Source organism: Leguminivora glycinivorella, chromosome 11, assembly GCF_023078275.1.
Source record: "Leguminivora glycinivorella isolate SPB_JAAS2020 chromosome 11, LegGlyc_1.1, whole genome shotgun sequence".
NCBI classification, from domain to species: Eukaryota; Metazoa; Arthropoda; class Insecta; order Lepidoptera; family Tortricidae; genus Leguminivora; species Leguminivora glycinivorella.
The window spans coordinates 8,083,281-8,104,478 of record NC_062981.1 but is presented as its reverse complement, the minus strand read 5'-3'; positions in this window follow the sequence as shown (position 1 = coordinate 8,104,478).

Below are 21,198 nucleotides of genomic sequence, written 5' to 3'. Positions count from 1 at the left end.
GTTTTCAAAAATCCCTTCTGATAAGAATAATAAGATGCTCTATTTGACACTTGAATTAAATATAGGTATCTATTGAATAACGGAAAATGTAGTATTACACCGACTAAAACTATCAATTTTACGTTATTTTGACGTTTTTCTTGAAAGTAATGTCTCCAAATCCAGTAAGTAAATGCATTTTTTACCACTTACGTTTTTTGTTTCTTTACTTGGTGGAACTTGAGATCATTTATTTTGGAAATAATACTGATACCGAATGGATAGCCTTTGGTTCACTAAAATTAAATCTTAAGAAAACATATTTTGTGAAAAATAGGCGTCATGTACCTGATTCTGCTCTGCTCTGGCTGATAATTAAATTTCATTAGGTATATATGTAAAAGAGTACTAATGTCCACAATAGAGAACTCCACATAGTTATTTATTGTGGTGTCCAAAGGTATCCGTGCAAATTCAGCAACTAAAAACATTTACATACATAAAAATACACCAACATTCACCAATTGTTTTAAAATCCATGAAAAAGCCGTGAGCTCGGATAAATACAACGTTTGTTTTGTTCAACTTGGAGCAAATAAAGATAAAAGGGGCAACCCTACTGCATTTAGTCGGCTTAGGGGCGTATTTTTATTGCTTGAATTTGTCATTCGTTAAGAACAACACCGTAAAGTGGGTTCATGGAGAGTAATTTACGTATAAAAAAAGGCAAATACATTATACATTTCGCTTACTCGAAGCGGATGAAGTTGTAAATAATAAAAATTATTCATTCTTACATTGATATAATTAGGGCAACCGGGTAGTTTAATTTAAACAAGCCTTCAAGAAAAGCGGTGCTCATTAAGAATATGACTATCTACTACTCTAAACTTCGTCTGCGTAAAATAAATACCTAGATAATTACGTTCTCTCAAATACTTCTTATCCCAACAAATTTGTCTTGCGTGCGAAGGAATGCAGAGGTTCTAGTAAAGAACGTTTTTTAGGGTTCCGTAGTCAACTAGGAACCCTTATAGTTTCGCCATGTCTGTCTGTCCGTCCGTCCGTCCGCGGATAATCTCAGTAAACGTTAGCACTAGAAAGCTGAATTTTGGTACCACTATGTATATCAATCACGCCGACAAAGTGGTAAAATAAAAAGTGGAAAAAATGTTTTGTTAGGGTACCCCCCCTACATGTAAAGTGGGGACTGATATTTTTTTTCATTCCAACCTCAACGTGTGATATATTGTTGGATAGGTATTTAAAAATGAATAAGGGTTTACTAAAATCGTTTTTTGATAATATTAATATTTTCGGAAATAATCGCTCCTAAAGGAAAAAAAAGTGTGTCCCCCCCCCCTCTAAAATATAAAAAAAATCATAAAAGTAGAACTTTATAAAGACTTTCTAGGAAAATTGTTTTGAACTTGATAGGTTCAGTAGTTTTTGAGAAAAATACGGAAAACTACGGAACCCTACACTGAGCGTGGCCCGAAACGCACTTGGCCGGTTTTTTAGGAAAGATATGTTTCAAAAATACCCCTTGGCCCACTGCTCAAAATAATTTTACATGAACAATATCAGGGTTACTGATCTGCTTACAGATAACGATAACATCTCGTGTTCGAAAAAAAATACACAAAAGATTCAAGTAGACGTTCGTATAATATTATTAATTTATAATATTAGTTCCTTGTCCAAACTAGTGTATGCTTCGGGTAAACTATCGAAAGAAAAATACCCCAAAACCCCCTGATCCAGCAACACAAATAAACATAAATAGTATAACGATGATTTGCGGTCAACGGGGTTAATACCAACCATTATAACGTTGGTCTCTGACGAAGCACTGTTACTATAAATCTCGAGGTTCATCTTATTTTGGATTTTATTCATGGAGCATGATAATCTTGTTATCAACGATCTTCTTTTGTTCCGTCTTTGTTTGAGGAGATTGATAGATGGGAAGATTGGGATGAAGCGTATGCTTTTGGTCATCACCATGTTAATCGTAACCTCGACGAAACATCGAAAATGTTATTATTGAAAAAACTATAAACTTATTACAAAAACCGTGCATAATATCCAACTGGGAATATATATTTTTATATTACAGGATCATTATTACTTATTCATCGTGCACTGAAAAGGGCTTCTTTATGAATGGCAAAGCAATATAGTTCGAAATGAAAATATTACCAAATTGAATTAACGTAATTTTAAAGTAATGATAATCATTTTAATTATTCATATATAAACTTATGAAAGCGCAATAATTTTAAATGTAGGTATAATTAGTGCAGAGGTATAATTTTTAATGTTTTACAGTTAGTACTGTAATTTTCATGCATTCACTAGCCCTGAACTGTCAGAATTTAATCGTCTAAGGCCCACTTGCACCAACCACTTAACTCGGGGTTAGTGGGCTGTCATCTGTCAAATTCCATATAAAATGGTCGGTTAACCCTCGGGTTAACCCCCATTTTCGTTGGTGCAAGTGGCCCTAAATAGCGTCTACAACATTATTCAAATACAGTGACACAAATGTATTGCCATGTGCCACATCAGTTCTCGCGCACAATACGCGTCACGGTCCACAATGCACGGTAAATTGTGAACACCTCGTGACGTGTAAATTGGACATTGCTGTCATTATTCACCTGGGGGTTAATGACCTAATGAAAATTGGACGTGCGTCTAACCATTGTTCCAATATTAGAATTGACTGATACACAAATATACACAGTATTTATTTTAATGTGTCTATATTTAAGAAATATTTAGTCAAATAAGTGTAGAGGTACATATTATCGAAAGGTTCAGAGCTTTCCTAAACTAACCATTGTTCCTATGTTAGAATTTACTAGCCTCATAAAATGTAGACAGTCGTGATTTTAATGTGCTTATATTTTGAAATAGCCGACAAATACCGCCACTGATAGAAGGACAAAAACGCATTGGATTTATACTATTGCACTTACTGAAAAACATGATACGGCGACGCCAATAAGTTTAGTATATTCATAACTATCGTACAATCCAATCCAACGTGCAATCAGCAATACTATTCGTGCGGGGCGATCGACTGTTCTTTGTTGCCGAATTTACATATATGTAACTCTATCGTGATAAGAATGAGATTAGCGATGACAAATACAATACAATACAATACAAATACTCTTTATTACAAGTATTTTGTCAAATACTTACAATACTGATAATATTTTATTTTTTCCTTTCTGAAGTCGGTTGTATTAATTTGTAAAAAGTTTTTATTTATATTTTTGTTGACTTCAACGTACAAAAAGTCCAAAGCTGCAAGCTGCGAATAAAGACTGACAACTCAGTGAATTTCACCGAGTTTCACGTTTGCTCTTGATCTATGGTAAATATGACATCTGTGGGTACCCGGTGCCTAACCGAAATGCCAATCGTTGGCGCCGAACGCCGATCGAAACGCAGGCTGGCTCTGTCACGCCACTAGAGAATAGCGATAGAGAGAGCTACGAATCACTTACAAAGCGATAAGCGGTTGTTACGTTGGCTAGGTACCCTGGGCGCTAAATGCAAGTTTGCCAAAGCGACTTTCCGTCTTAATAATACATTTTGTAAATGAATATGCATGGGAATGGAGCGGTTGTTTTCCACCCACTTAAAGTTAGCATAAATTAGACTCGTTGAATTAAAACGTTTTCAGAAGTAAAGCTAGAATATACACTACCATAAAAATGTTTACAACGATCTGGTTACAAAATCCATTTCATATACATCAAATATCAAAAATATTAAGGTAAATAAATATATTTAATTAGATATTTTAACCGTTTTTGCTTTTAGCTGCTATTTTAAGTATTTAACAGAGAAAGCCAAGGTCAATATAATTATAATTTTAGCAGTAATCTACAAATTTTGCGATATATTTATTGTGATATACAAAAAAAATTGTTTTATGTTGTCGTTAAGCTGAGTTTAGACGTGCAAGTTATGAGACGCAACTATAGGTAAGAGTGAGTGGCAAATATCTGCATAGTTCTTGCATATACTTCTATTTCAAAACTTGCTGCAATAACTTGCACGTTTAAACTCAGCTTTACAGTCCGTCTTGCTGAAATAGCCTACACCTACACTGAGAGAAAATACAACCAGTTTTCATGTTCGTTCAACAAGTTTTTTGGTTAAAATAGCGCCTACGTGCTTGGTTCAAACAACAAGCTACTTGTCATTTGAATCGGCAATATATTTGAATCAACAAGTCGATTTTATAAAAACAACATGACACATATTGTTTTAAACTTACGTTTGGCTGATTCAAACGGATAAACTGCAACAAGTCGAACTTGTTAAATTCACAATGCAAATTTCTCTCAGTGTACAAAAATATCGTCATGTTTGGGCCCTTAAGACTCCTTATTCCTTAGAGCGCTCATCAATTTCACGAAACGGCCATCGATAGATGGCGTTGGCGCTCGGTACGCGAGCACCTGCAACTCAACGCGCGTTTCAACGCCGACACAAATAATCTTGATAGTTTTGAATTAAATTGGTAATAACATAATTTTCAATTTTATACGGGGAATTTCCTGTTCATGGTATGGTAGTAGTAAATAAGGTGTATGAATGTAGTAAAAGTATAGTAGTCTACATATACATATATAAATACAGGTTTCCTAATTGATTGATTCAACAACCAACACCGCTGAGCCGAAACTACGAAAGCTAGAAAGTCGAAATTTGTATAGATTGCATTAACCAAATTTCGAAGAGATAAGAATCGATTATGAAAATTTACACCCCTAGTAGAGGGAAAAAGGGAGTGAAAGTTTGTAGCGGGATCAATTTGTTTTTTTTTATTAGGAAAATTTTAGTTAGGAACTTGAAATTAGAGAATAGTTTAATAGTGATTTCTGTTTTTTAGGGTTCCGTAGTCAACTAGGAACCCCTATAGTTTCGCCATGTCTGTCTGTCCGTCCGTCCGTCCGTCCGTCCGTCCGTCCGTCCGCGGATAATCTCAGTAACCGTAAGCACTAGAAAGCTGAAATTTAGTAACAATATGTATATCAATCACGCCAACAAAGTGCAAAAATAAAAAATGGAAAAAAATGTTTTATTAGGGTACCCCCTACATGTAAAGTGGGGGCTGATTTTTTTTTCATTCCAACCCCAACGTGTGATATATTGTTGGATAGGTATTTAAAAATGAATAAGGGTTTACTAAGATCGTTTTTAGGGTTCCGTAGTCAACTAGGAACCCTTATAGTTTCGCCATGTCTGTCTGTCCGTCCGTCCGTCCGCGGATAATCTCAGTAACCGTAAGCACTAGAAAGCTGAAATTTGGTACCAATATGTATATCAATCACGCCAACAAATTGCAAAAATAAAAAATGCAAAAAAATGTTTTATTAGGTACCCCCTACATGTAAAGTGGAGGCTGATAATTTTTTTCATTCCAACCCCAACGTATGATATATTGTTGGATAGGTATTTAAAAATCAATAAGGGTTTACTAAGATCGTTTTTTGATGATATTAATATTTTCGGAAATAATCGCTCCTAAAGGAAAAAAAAAGTGCGTCCCCCCCCCCTCTAACTTTTGAACCATATGTTTAAAAAATATGAAAAAATCACAAAAGTAGAACTTTATAAAGACTTTCTAGGAAAATTGTTTTGAACTTGATAGGTTCAGTAGTTTTTGAGAAAAATAGGGAAAACTACGGAACCCTACATTGAGCGTGGCCCGACACGCTCTTGGCCGGTTTTTTTGATAATATTAATATTTTCGGAAATTATCACAGTTATAGTGACTTTCATATTTTTATAAGAACAGCATGCACTTACGTCCAGAACAGTGACATTTGGTGCATTGGAACTGCTCATGATGTGTCACTTTTTAACCGTCGCCTCAAATCTGAGAGATTTGAGGCGAGGTTCTCAATTCGTCTGTATGTTTATTTTTTTTTCATTTTTTTATGTTTGTTCCTCGATATCTCCGTTGTTACTGGACCGATTAAAAAAAAAATTGAATGTATATGAATACAGATTGGTCCCATTTTTCTCAGAACCCAGTTCTGATGATGGGATCCTGGAGTAATCGAGGGAACTCCTCGAATCTGAAAGGCATACGTATGGTGATTTTTGTGTTTTTAAAGGAACAGCATGCATTTAGGTACGGAACAGTGACATTTGGTGCAGTGGAACTGCTGATGATGGCCAGAACGGAACTTCTCAAATCTGAACGGCACGCTTATAGTGACTTTGGTATTTTTATAAGAACAGCATGCACTTTCGTCCAGAACAGTGACATTTGGTGCAGTGGAACTGCTGATGATGGTCAGAACCGATCTTCTCAAATCTGAACGGAACACTTATAGTGACTTTGGTATTCTTATAAGAACATCATGCACTTACGTCCAGTCCAGAACAGTGATATTTGGTGCAGTGGAACTGCTGATGATGGTCAGAACACTCAGAACCAAACTCCTCAAATCTGAACGGCACGCTTATAGTGACTTTGGTATTTTTATAAGAACAGCATGCACTTACGTCCAGAACAGTGACATTTGGTGCAGTGGAACTGCTGATGATGGTCAGAACCGAACTCCTCAAATCTGAACGGCACACTCATAGTGACTTTGGTATTTTTGTAAGAAAAGCATGCATTTAAGTTCAGAACAGTGACATTTATTTAGTTATGTTTGTTAAGCATATTGAGTTTTCAAGTCAAAGTTTGTCAAGCTTCGATTTCTTATAATCGGATTCATGAGGAATTGAGAAACTCCTCAAACCTTAGCGTTATACGTATATTGATTTGTGTTGCCATCAAATAATTAAAGCATTAAAAGCAGTTTTAAAATATACCTACACATTTCTACATAATCCAACATTCGCAAGTAGCTTTCACCAGAACCCGAAAGGCGGCGGTTTTTTTTTTCTTAAAAAATATTAAACGTTTTTTTATGGGATAGGAGGCAAACGAGCAGATAAGCTGCCTGATGGTAAGCGATGACTGCCGCCCATGGACACCAGAAGCACCAGAAGTGTTGGAGGTGCGTTGCCGGCCTTTAAGATGGATGTACGCTCTTTTCTTGAAGGTTTGAAGGTCGCATTGGTCCGGAAATACCGCTGGCGACAATTCATTCCACAGTTTAACTGTGCATGGCGTGACCAAATTTGCAAAACATTGCGTCTTAGAAACATTTTAAACTTTAAAATGTTTTTAAAATTTAAAGGGTGAAAATCAAAATATGTACATGTTCGTTCTAAAAGTAGCTGATCAAACATCGTCGGTTTGGAAAGCCTGCGGTAAAATTTTTGCTCATTACTATACATATTCGATTTAGAGGGTTTTGAGATTTAGGAAATAAAACAACGCTTCATTAGATTTATTTATTTCGGCCAACACTGTATGCATGTAAATATACATGTATATTTACATGCATACATACATATTTACATATTTATATATTTATATTCATACATATGGTAAGGTGGGCAACAGAGAACCAGTGGTACACAAGGAACCAACGGTTTTATTCGAAAATGCGACGTTGCCAAACTGCACTGCGAACATAGGCACGTGCCGCTAAAGTTCCCCCGCTCACTCCCCAGTCGGCGGCCGGTCCGCGTTGAAATTGCACGTGTAGTGAAGTATTTTGTGATTTTGGACAAGAAAACAAAAAAAAGTAAGTATTTTGTTTTTTTATTTTCTCAGAATGTAGTTATGTTTGATTTATCTAATTAATCAGTTGTGCGGAGTGACTATTTCTTTATCTTTTTGAAATTCACTGATGCGGCTTTCTTGTGCCGTTTATTTTTTACCGAATTTAAAAAGTGAAAATGTATATCTAGCACACATTGAACCACAAGGCTAGAGTACTCAATGAACCAGGAGGTTCTCTAGGTAATTCTCTAGTTAGCCTTTGGAAGGTCTATTTTGTACAACTTTTGCCATGTTTAAGAGTTAATATAAATATATCTAATATAACGTTACTATATAGTACAACAATATATGATAATACATATATTATTTAAGTTTTTTGAAGTGCAAGACTTTATTTTTCATATAACGAAGAATATTGTGACGATTACATTAGTAAACTACTCTTAGTTTAAATAAATAAGCATTTTTGACATTGTAAATGTTGTATTTATTAAATTGCCCCATATTTACCTAAATCAGTTTGTATATTTTGCAATTATTTATCAAAAACTATGCAATTATATAATGGTAGGTTCATTGTGTACTAGGCCGGTTCATTGAATACATAGTACCGGTTCAGTCTGTACCAGAGATTGTACACAATGAGCCATTGTTCATCTTTTAAAAAAACTAAAATATCTCGACTTCTATTCAGTTTTATTAAAAAATAATGATGAAAATTTAGAGCTAGATAAATAACAAATGCACTGAATAAAAAAAATTTAATTTGGACCTATTATGACTGACTTATTAAGATTTAAATTTTTGGTGGCTCATTGTTGGCAACCTCACCCTACATACCTACATACATTCATACATACCTACATACATTCATACGTACGAACATACATACTGATCTATGGGCGACGATGATCATTTACCATCAGGCGATCCTCAGTCCCTTGTCTCCCAGTTCATTAAAAATAATTTCTAGCCGTGTTCTACTTCTATCCAACGAAAACATGTTTCGTTGCAAAATTAAAAATGGGGCGCATAGTGCGGAGTGGCAACAGCGCATTTTCCTTCCGCCTCTTACACTAGCTTAGATTCATAATCCTGTCTCTTTCACGCAAGGCTCGACTACGCTTCAGCAAAAGGGAAAGCCTTATAAATAGCGCTTAAAATAAGGGTAACCCTTATTAAAGGCTTGCAAGCCGTATCGGATAGCGGTAAGCCAATGCACAGGGCTAGCTTTATTGTTTTGCTAAGTTTTTTGTAAGGGCTAGTCAAATGAATGGGCTTGCAGTTCGAAAGGGAGAGTCTCTCGATTGGGTCGTCCTTACGTTAGGGATTCCCAATGAAAGGCTTGTAGCGCGGAAGGGGTTGTCCGGTCCCTGCCTTCCACATATTTATAATGAGCCCAAATATGATGGGGTTATGATGAGGAGAATAGCAGTTCTGTTGACCACCTCCTGACTCCATCATGAGAACTTGGACCTCGTCTAGTTCAATGGTGCTCGTCAGCCCAAATCTAATGAGCCCGAACATGATGGGGTTATGATGAGGAGAATAGCAGTTCTGTTGGCCACCTCCTGACTCCATCATGAGACCCTGGACCTCATCTAGTTCGATGGTGCTCGTCAGCCCAAATCTAATGAGCCCAAACATGATGGGGTTATGATGAGGAGAATAGCAGTTCTGTTGACCACCTCCTGACTCCATCATAAGACCTTGGACCTCATCTAGTTCCATGGTGCTCGTCAGCCCAAATGTAATGAGCCCGAACATGATGGGGTTATGATGAGGAGAATAGCAGTTCTGTTGGCCACCTCCTGACTCCATCATGAGACCCTGGACCTCATCTAGTTCGATGGTGCTCGTCAGTCCAAATCTAATGAGCCCAAACATGATGGGGTTATGATGAGGAGAATAGCAGTTCTGTTGACCACCTCCTGACTCCATCATAAGACCTTGGACCTCATCTAGTTCAATGGTTTCTCGTCAGCCCAAATCTAATGAGCCCGAACATGATGGGGTTATGATGAGGAGAATAGCATTTCTGTTGGCCACCTCCTGACTCCATCATGAGACCCTGGACCTCATCTAGTTCGATGGTGCTCGTCAGCCCAAATCTAATGAGCCCAAACATGATGGGGTTATGATGGGGAGAATAGCAGTTCTGTTGACCACCTCCTGACTCCATCATAAGACCTTGGACCTCATCTAGTTCGATGGTGCTCGTCAGCCCAAATGTAATGAGTCCAAACATGATGGGGTTATGATGAGGAGAATAGCTGTTCTGTTGACCACCTCTGACTCCATCATGAGACCTTGGACCTCATCTAGTTCGATGGTGCTCGTCAGCCCAAATCTAATGAGCCCAAACATGATGGGGTTATGATGAGGAGAATAGCAGTTCTGTTGACCACCTCCTGACTCCATCATGAGACCTTGGACCTCATCTAGATCGATGGTGCTCATCAGCCCAAATCTAATGAGCCCAAACATGGTGGAGTTATGATAAGTAGAATAGCAGTTCTGTTGAACATCTCCTGCCTGACTCCATCATCATGAGAACCAGAACCTCATCCTGGTCCCAAAATATAATAATAATTCAAACTCTCAACAAACTTCACGTATAACTTAAAATCCAAAATCATATGAAAAGCATCTCGAATGCTAAAATTGCATAAGGTGTAAAAAGGATCAAGATTTGTTTAGTCGCAGTTTACGGCACTTCTCGGAACTATCGAGCTGCTTACGAAAGCTAGGTGCGCCGGACGATCAAACGCAGGTCCGTTGTCTTCGAGCGCTCGGCGCAGACTGAGCGGGCTCGCGTTAGCACAGTGTCTTTTATTCGAATTTTAGGTGTTTTAAAAACATATCTATCGACAGAAAGGTATGTCTTATATGTATGATTTTTTCTTATAGGTCAATAAGAAGTTCTAGTTTAGGATAATATTATTTAAGAGTTACAAAAAATGCAGGAATCGCAGGAAAAATACATAATGTAAACCTCTTTTTATCGAAAAAATGGGGAGGATACGGAAGGTTATTTATCCACCATTTCAAGTAAATCTTAAAATGTCAAAGTATTAGCTAACTCGTACAGGATATAACAAATAGGATTGTGATCATTTATTACCCCAAATAACATTTTTAACAGCACAATCACGATTCTAAACGAGCTATCCCACTACGAAATTTGAAAACGTCTTCCGAAAAAACTGATTTTTCGGAAGTATAAAAAGACATATTTTAAAGTAGTACCAATTGACTTTCTAGCTTAAGATATGTACTTTTAGGAACATTATCATTTTTTTAATAATCATTTATAGTTTCTTTATAATTTTGAATGAAAAAGGTTCCATTTTGCAAAAAACGCTCGTCTTTAGGAGTAAGGCCTCTTAATTGAACACTAAAACTTCTAAATATATTCAGGGTCCGTTGGGTCTGAGGTGTGAAAATGTAAAACAAAGTTGAATATATTTCCACATTTACCAAGCTCGTAGAGTTGTTTAAACCCCCACGTTGATATGTTATATGCTACGAAGCTATTTATTTAAGCTCTACGGTTTACTACAAATGTAGCGTTACCGCTACGGACGTAGCGTTTTACTTAAACCGAGCTACAAAGCATAGCGAGTGCTACGAGAATAAATGGAAATGTTGCTGATCCCTGGGTACGTAGCCGAATGGCACAAACGCTCATGAAACGAAACGCTCGTAGATATATATCTCTATCACTCTTGCGTACTGGCGCGACAGAGCCAGACTACCTTTCGCGGCGTTTCGTTTTCGTTTCGCGTCGCAGAAATGCCATTCGGCTACGGCACCCGGGCATTTCTCTCTTACGCGCCTCACTCACGCCTGAATTCTTAAAAGGGGTGTAGGCAGAGCACATGACATTGCTTACGTTTCTGAGACACTCACAGAAATAAAGGTTTCGGACGAAAAGCGAAATCCTAGTATTTCAATAACAGGTTACTAGCCCTTCACCCACATCTCAATCGGACCCACTTCGATTTATTGGTTGAGAAAAAACGATTTTCACCACCCCAACTGGTAAAGACTCACTTTGCATTCGAAAACAGATAGCAAAGTTACATTTTATCCACAAGAAGGCAAAGTAATTTCTTACAAATTTTAACTTGATGTGGGTGGTAGATGTGGTGGCAAGGAGACAGAGCGGGAAATGGAGTCGCCTAGGCACATTTTTTATTATTATTATAAATGGGCTTACTCTTGGCCACAGACTAGCTAAAGGCAAAGACATGGCTTACGATGGAGTGAGCTCGCCCAGAAAATGCCTGTTCATTCTTGATTTGAAGGTTGCCGGGTTATATGAGCTCGGAAATATAGCCACCGATGATTAAATGAATAACAATGAAATTATTTATCTAAAACATTACACTTTTTTTACAACGGAGTCGGTGGAATAGTCTCAAAGAATAAATTGATGGATTTGATTAAGTTTTATGTTTTATTATCAGTATTTTGCTCGTGTTGGTGTGGTGAAAAATGTTGTGTTTCACTCGGTGGCAAATTTTGTGTAACCTTCGTGCCTTGAAACCCTCGCAACGCTCGAGATTCAAATTTTTGAACCACTCGCTACGCTCGCGATTCAATATTGGAATCTCTAGCTAGCTCGGGTATCGATATTAGCATTACTTTGCCCCCTTGTAAAACAAATAACTACCTATTCTTTCACAACGCATAGGAAAGCGTCTAATACTTGATTGCTTGAATCTATAGTTTTTTTTATTAACGAGCTCTATAAAGTTACATAGGTTCATTGCCGAATTTATTTCAGTTAGGTGCAGTTGCTTGATATGGTAAATACAATCACACTTCAATAAAATTTATTTATTGAATAAAAATAAGAAACTTTTCATTTCAATTATTCATGTTACACAATTTACACATTGAGTACTAACAATAACTTTGTAGCAAAATTCAGGTTCGAGTCGTTTCTTCTTTATATTCCCAATTTTATGGCATTTCATTCAGCCCCCGACGTCTTCTACAAAAGGTAAATTTTACACAGTGGGCAACAAACAATAAACATTTTATTATACATAAATTCTTGACAATATTGATAACGAACAAATACATAAGTATAAAGTAAGGTACAGCGGGGCAAAACTCGACAGGGGGTCAATTGTAACTAATCCATTTTTTCCATTATTAGACCATAATGTTGAGTTCTACATGTATCTTACTGAATACCTTACCATATAACCGGTGGACACTCTATTTAATAATAACAATGCAAACATTGTAAAACATGGAAAAAATGGACCAGTTACATTTCCCCCCCTGTCGAGATTTGCCCCGATGTACCTTACTTAGGTTAGGTAGAAATATATTTATTGAGAAATATAACACTTTAAGTTCTCGCGCTTTGTACACATATCTAAAGTCACATACAGGTCGAACGCGATTAATTAACATTATTTTACCTTTTTTCCCAACGTTGTGAGTGATGTGTGTCGTGCGGTGGGAAATAAACACTAACTAAAAGCGGGTAGATTATATTTATTTGTCTACCCCGAACATTTATATAAATGAATATCGGGTAGTTTTGTAGTGTTTACATCTCCGGTGACACTTTGCTGGGACGTCAGTCTTCCGCGACCACGGCCAGTGCAACCTGGGCGAATCGTTGGGAAAAAAGGTGAAATAATTAATAATCAAACGAACTTACCTGTGAAGTTTGATTCCAATTATACGAGTGTATCAATCGAGGATGATATTCTGGTTTACATGCAGCAGTACGAGGAATCGTACCATCTTCGTCACACATTCAGAGTTATAACAACCTAAAAAGGAATCCTTAATAGTGCCGTCTCGCTCATGCCCTTTACCGTGAGAACCCCGGCTGCGCGGCCGCCGCCGGCGCGGGGTTTGCACAACTACCTCATTCTTTAGAGTCTACATTATCGTATTTTGTGCTATACTGAGAATATTTTAGTTTAATTTTCTGGGGTAATGGGCGGGATGGGGAGTTTATATCATCCTCGATTGATACACTCGTATAATTGGAATCAAACTTCACAGGTAAGTTCGTTTGATTATTAATTATACTTCGTGTATCAATCGAGGATGATATTCTGGTTTACATGCAGATGTTTAGAGCATAACATCAGCTCAGAAAATAAACTAAAATGTCGAAAAACCAACTCAATATAATCATATTAATTATAGTATTAGTAACAATAATTGAAACAAACATTAGTAAATATCGAGATCAATCAGGTAATGTAGGTACATGTAAATGTATGCTTTCAACGGTTTACAAAAACTAGTATAAAAATACATTTATCGTTTTCTTAAGTATATAAACACTTAATAAAATAAAAGTAATTTATCTAGTTCTCATCCAAATCGTTCCTAAATAAAGCATTAACAAATTGGTCTTTATCAGTGTGTACTACTTCCCGACAGTAATATTTAAGGAATACATTAGAAGTATCGCTCCAGCCCGCAGCCTTACGAACCACTTCCAGGTTAACTCCGGAGCTGTGCGCGGCCGATGTGGACGCTGCACGCGTACTGTGAGCTCCAAATAATGATATATCAACACCGCTTTTCTCTAACACATGTTTTACCCAATGTGCTAACGTTTGTGAACCTACAGTTTTGTGAGGCTTTCGGGTACTAATAAAAAGATTTCCTTCCGAATGATTTGACCGTAAAGCCCTAGTTTTATCTATATAATTTCGAAGTGCCAAAGCTGGACAAACACTGGGCCTCTCTAAAATGAAAGGTAATCTGATGAGTGGTTGGTAGGTTCCGGGCCGCGATGTTTTAATAAAATCAGATATTTTAATAACAATTGCATCATTTTGTATTTTAATATTTTGAAGCTTAATTAAACTAATCGTTTGCATTCTTTGAGCAGACGCTATAGCTAAAAGCGCGCAAGTCTTATATGTCAAATCAGCTAGTGCTATGTTATCGTAAGGGTATACATTCGATAAATAATTTAATACAACATTTGTATCCCAAGTTGATTGATATTTAGGATTTGGAGGGTTTAATCTAAATACCCCTTTAAAAAATCGATTAATGTTATCATTTGAAGTCGCATTTGAACCTAATAATATAGACAAAGCGGACCTATGTATATTTAAACTACTGTAACTGGCGCCTTCATTAAGTTTTGTAGTTAGGAACGCTATAATCTTAGTATAATCAGCATTATATAAATCAACATTATTTGTTTTACAAAAATACCACCAACATTTGATAGAACTACTATATTGCTTTAAAGTATTTTTAGCAAAGGAGGCCATCATATATTACGTCCAAGGATGCTTGTGGGACCCCACGCTTGATCATAGATTGCCTGATAATTTCGCTGCCACCAGGATAAGGCTCGCATGAAGCGGATGACAGACTCTGAAAGGAGAGTGTAACAAAGACATATGAGGGCCGAAAAATATTTTTTCAGAAACAACAAGCCTGGACCACAAGGGAAACCATGGCTGTGATGGCCAGTACGGTACTACTACAATACCGACTGCTTTATCTAATTTAATTTTTTCTAACAGTCTGGTAATTAGACTGAATGGAGGGAAGGCGTAAAAGAAAATTCCCTGCCAGTTGAAGGTAAACGCGTCTACTATTTCAGCATAAGGGTCAAGTTTCCATGAAGCGTATCTTTGACATTTGTAATTCTGTGCACTGGCAAATAGGTCAAATGTTGGGTTTCCTAATAATCTACACATTTGAGTGAATACTTCATCTGAAATCTCCCATTCGGTGTCTATGTTAATTCGACGAGATTCCTTATCTGCTATTATATTCTCGCAAGATCGAATGTAGGATGCAAAGACATGAATGTTTAGACTTTCACACAATTGCCATATTTTCCTAGAAATTTCATTTAAATGAGGGTGCTGAACACCGCCCATGCGGTTAATGTAACATATGGCAGTTGTGTTGTCTATTCTCAACAATATATTACAATTTTGTAGACCCGCGGCAAAAATTTTAATACCATAATACGCGGCTAACAGTTCTAACGTGTTAATGTGTAATTTCATTTGTGCATTTGACCAATTGCCACTTGTACTTTGACCTTTGCATGCTACACCCCAGCCGGTGTTAGATGCATCACTGAAGATTTCAAGTAAATAATTATTTTTTCGAATAGGTGAAAATGACGACTCTATGTTATCTTTCCACCATAATAAATCTTGTATTATATTATTTGGTATCGTCATTTGTTTGTTATAATTTTGTGAATCACCAAGAGCTAAAAGTTTTTCTCGTTCAAATAACTTCGTATACATCCAACCATAACTAACAGCTGGGCAGGCAGAGGTTAAAAGTCCTAAAAATTCAGCAAAATATCGAATTGTACATTTATTTTTACACAAAAGTTCTAAGGCTTGAGATTTAATGCGCTGTTTTTTCTCGTCAGGTAAAAAAATAGTCATGTCCGTGGTATTAAAAACAAATCCTAGAAATTTGCAAATCTGTTTTGGTATCAGTTCGCTTTTAGCGAAGTTAATGACAAATCCTAGCGATTCTAAAACGCAACGTAAATTTTTAACGTTTGTTAAGCACTCATTGTAAGATCTCCCTATGCACAAAAAATCGTCTAAATAATTTACTGACAAATGTCCTGACAAGCGTAAGTATCCTAGTACTGGCTTTAATATTTTTGTAAAAACGTAAGGCGCCGAACATAAGCCATTCGGAAGTACATTAAATTCGTAAATTTGATTATTCCATTGAAAACGCAACAGTTTTCTGTCATTCTCATCTATAGGTACTAGAAAGTAAGTGTCTGTCAGATCTAAGGTTGCTAAAAAATAATTATGGTCAAGCAATTTAAGTGCAGTTCGATAATCTTCCATTTTGAAGTGTTCAACTTTGACATATGTGTTAAGTTGCTTCAAATTTAATATGAATCGGTGCTTGCCGTTAGGTTTTGATACAGTAAAAATAGGTGAAACGAACTGTCCTTCACATGGTGTACATGGTGATACATAATTCGCATCTAAGAGATCTAAAATACAACCATCAATAATTTCAGCCTGTTTATGACCATGACAAACACTGTTCATCGGTTGTATCATTTGAACCGGTCTGTCTATAAGAGGAATTTTATATCCTTTAATCCAACTCAAAATAGTAGGGTCGTCAGTAATTTCACACCATTTATGATAAAAATACTTTAAGCGACCAGCAATAGGTACCTGGAGATCCTCTGCTAACGCCTGCCCGTGCGCTGGTAGTGCTGGTGCCGCGTGTAGCTGCTGTAGCGGCGACCCTCGGCGCCGGCGCTGGCGGCGGGCGGCGCTCCTGCTGGCGGTACGGCCGGTGGGGCGCGGGCGCGTGGGTCGGCCGCGGCTCGGTCGCTGCAGGTATGCGCGGCGGCGCCCCCCTCGAGTTTAAAGCTCCCCGCTGAAACTGTGTTGCAGGCGGCCTGTATGCAGGGCGTAATGGTGTAAACTTCATGTCTGAACCAGTTTTGTTTATTGCCTTAGATGACTTGATATGATCACTCAGGTCGTTGCCAAAGAGATATTCGTCGCATCGAGTGTCCTTGAGAGCATCCCTCACATTTTTGTTTAAAATATTTAATATCGCATAACGGCGCGACAGGGATTCTCTATGATGAATGTCACATATTAATCTTCCAGCATCGCCTAAAGCTTTTATTATGTCTTGGGGCATATTATTGTTTGGTAAAAGGGCCCAATTGAGAACTTGTCCTATGGCAGCAAGACTTGTAGAAATCTGATTTTGTTTACTTTGACTGTATAAATCTTTCTTGAGGTTTATTTCAGAAAGAGCTGCTTTAATTTCGGGATTAAGTTTAGGGGCAGTAATATTTGGGCAATTTTTTGGCGGCAAATAATTTTTTGCAAGCTCCAATTGGACCTCTTTAGGCAAACCATTAGAATATATATGTGCCCATCTTGAGGCAATATCCTTATGCAAATCAGCACCGTATTTTTTTCCGTAGTAGGGTCGTCGCCTAGCAATTGAAGTATTTCCGGATCTAGCGACGGTACATACTCATCTGTAAGAGCCTCGTCTGTATTTATCTTCGATGTACAGTTAATATTAGGAGTTTGGTTATACATCACATTAGACGGCGCACTAGGCGCAGTTGGAACGTCATCTTGCATAGGCGGCGCACTCGTCACGGGCGGCGCAGAACACTCAGCGAGCGCACTTAGGGCGCACGGCTCGGACTGTGGCGGTACGGTCGGCGCAGACAATGCACCGGGCGGCGCCGCTTGCGCGAGGGGCGCGGGCGCGGGCGCGGCGTGCGCTGACGTTACGCGCTCCGCGAACGATGCGGGCTGCGCGCTCGAAGGCGATGGCGGCGGCGGGTAGGGGGCGGCGTAATCTATCTCATTGTGGGTAGGCTGAGAATGAACACCCACTTCGTCCAAATCTATGATTTCATCTCCTAAAAAAAAAATATTTGGTAATAATGTAGATATTTGCCTCGTCACTGTTTAAAGTGGGGCCCAAACAAGAAACACGATTTACGTGGAGTCTCAACACATTTAGTGGAGAAAATAGGTATAAATGAATATGATTGTTAACCGCCTCGATACTGTAAACCGCCTCGACACATTTAGTGGAGGGATAAGGTATATGCTTGTAAACTGCCTCGACACATTTAGTGGAGGAATATGGGTATACCTATGTATGTATGTTTGAAAAACTGCCTCGACACGTTTAGTGGAGGAAATAGTTGTATACTGTTAACTGTCTCAACACATTTAGTGGAGATTATAGTCTATGTTCGTTCCCCTCACTATTAAAGTGGGGTTTAAATACTCATCACGATTTACGTGGAGTGGAGAACAAAGACACGTTGTATTTTAATTACCTTGAATATCCATATTGTCCATTTCATAATAACGTCGATGCTCGTAGTCACTCTCAGACGATGTAGAAAATGAACGGCGCCGACGCCTTAATTTTGCTTCTAACTTTTTAACCTTTCGGAGTATGTTAGAATAATCTTCATCCCTTGAGCGTTTCCTTTTTCCCATTGTGTATCTTGAAAAATCACTGAACACTTGGCACTACTTAATTTATTTTCACGAAAAAATTTAAGTGTGACTTAGATGGCACAAAATCACGTAATGAGGTAGTTGTGCAAACCCCGCGCCGGCGGCGGCCGCGCAGCCGGGGTTCTCACGGTAAAGGGCATGAGCGAGACGGCACTATTAAGGATTCCTTTTTAGGTTGTTATAACTCTGAATGTGTGACGAAGATGGTACGATTCCTCGTACTGCTGCATGTAAACCAGAATATCATCCTCGATTGATACACGAAGTATAATGTTAATTAATCGCGTTCGACCTGTATGTGACTTTAAATATTGAGAAATATTTACGTAATTCTTTGAAAAAAATTATTTTTTTCTTCAGGATTTTCTCAAGGCTTAAAAATTCTCCAAAAATAATAGTGTGGCTATTTTTATCAAGAGTAAGTATTCCACCATCTTTGTAGAGGTAAATCTATATGTACAGGCCATTCAATTTATTTCAGAAGTAACTCGAAAGATGCGGAAGTTAGTATGGGGAAGCAAAAAACAGCGGAAGTAAAAGAAAAACTCTTAAAAGATAGTAAAACTAATTCCCCATTTACAAAGTCGCCGGCGCAAATAAGTACTCGTAATCTATACGTGACGTTCCACGCGAAAAGGTACCTTACAGCGGCAGGTTCAACTGCCATGATGGTACCTTTATCGTAGAACGCCATATAATACGTACAATATAACCCTTCAACGACGCCCGCCTTCATGAAATAATCGAATTGCCCCACGCCGCTATCGCAGAAGACAAATTTGTCACACGAATAATGTTTGGAAACTCGGCCCATGTTCCCAATTAGGGGCGTAATTTCGTTTGAATCAACATCACCTCTACTATAAGCTTTTCACATTCTATAATAGATAATAGATATTTTCACCACACCAACTGGTAAAGATCAATTTTGCTATTCGAAAACGGATGGCAAAATTGCATTTTATCCACAAGAGTGCAAAGTAATTTTATACAAATTTTAACTTGATGGCCTTGGGCTGGGTGGTAGAATTTACCTAAAATATTTATTTCGAATCATAAATATTGAATAGATTGCTGGATTTGATTTAGTTTGATGTTTTACAGTAAGTATTTTGTTCGTGTTGGTGTGTTGAAAGATGTTTCACTCGGTGGCAAAGTTTGTTTAACCTACGTGCCTTGAAACTCTCACAACGCTCAAGATTCCACTCGCTACGCTCGCGGTTCAATATTGGAATCTTTCGCTTGCTCGGGTATCAATATTGGCACGTGCGACGTGCGGTTAAAGGACAACTTTGCCCCCGTGTTTCAACCCATACTGAAACGTGATCAATTTCTAGCGCTCTGTCTACCCCATTTGGGAATATGTACTTGCGTGAATTATGTACATTTACAGATTAAAGAATATGTTACCCACGTTAACGCCACGAAATATGTGTGCATTTTGATTTGAGCAAGTAACCGATTGGAAGCGCTGTCAGTTACTCCATAAATGTAATTTTCAGTGACTTTCACGCTATCGAGTGACTTGTTAAACACCCATGGTAGTCACAGAGCGTAATTTCGTTTGAATCAACAGTTTCTCGTTCTTGACATGTGTGTGTGTTGTGTGAGAATAAATAAGAGGTTTGAAGACGGCGGAATTAATTACGTGCCTAGATTGGAATATTCGTAACGAGTGCTTTGGTGCAGAGAAATGAGTTTTGAAAGTAAGTGTTTAGCGTAAGAGGATACGGTAACGAAAATGCTAAAATGGAAAGGAGCCCCCCTTTCAACTTGGGAATTTTAGTTAAATATACACGTGTTATTAACTAGATTTATCGAAAAAAAATTGTCCATTAAGAACAACTCAGTCAAAAGATATTTCAAAAAAATCTTTAAAATCGAGGTTCCGCTCTCGACTCTTTCCTCCTTCAAAACTTAATCAATCGGAACGAAATTTGAGAATCTGAATAACAATGAAATAATCTATGTCGGACCGTTTAGTTTTTATTAACCGTCGCCTCATATCTCAAGAAGGACGGTTATCAAGTCGTCTGTATGTTTTTTTTATTTTTTATTTTTTATGTTTGTTCCTCGATATCTCCGTCGTTCCTGGACCGATTTTGAAAATTTTTTTTTTGATTGAATGTATATACATGCAGATTGGTCCCATTTTTCTCAGAACCCAGTTCTGATGATGGGATCCTGGAGAAATCGAGGGAACTCCTCAAATCTGAAAGGCATACATATGGTGATTTTTGTGTTAATAAAGGAACAACATGCATTTAGGTACGGAACAGTGACATTTGGTGCAGTGGAACTGCTGATGATGGCCAGAACGGAACTCTTCAAATCTGAACGGCACGCTTATAGTGACTTGGGTATTTTTATACGAACAGCATGCACTTTCGTACAGAACAGTGACATTTGGTGCAGTGGAATTTCTGATGATGGTCAGAACCGAACTCCTCAAATCTGAACGGCACGCTTATAGTGACTTTGGTATTTTTATAAGAACAGCATGCACTTTCGTCCAGAACAGTAACA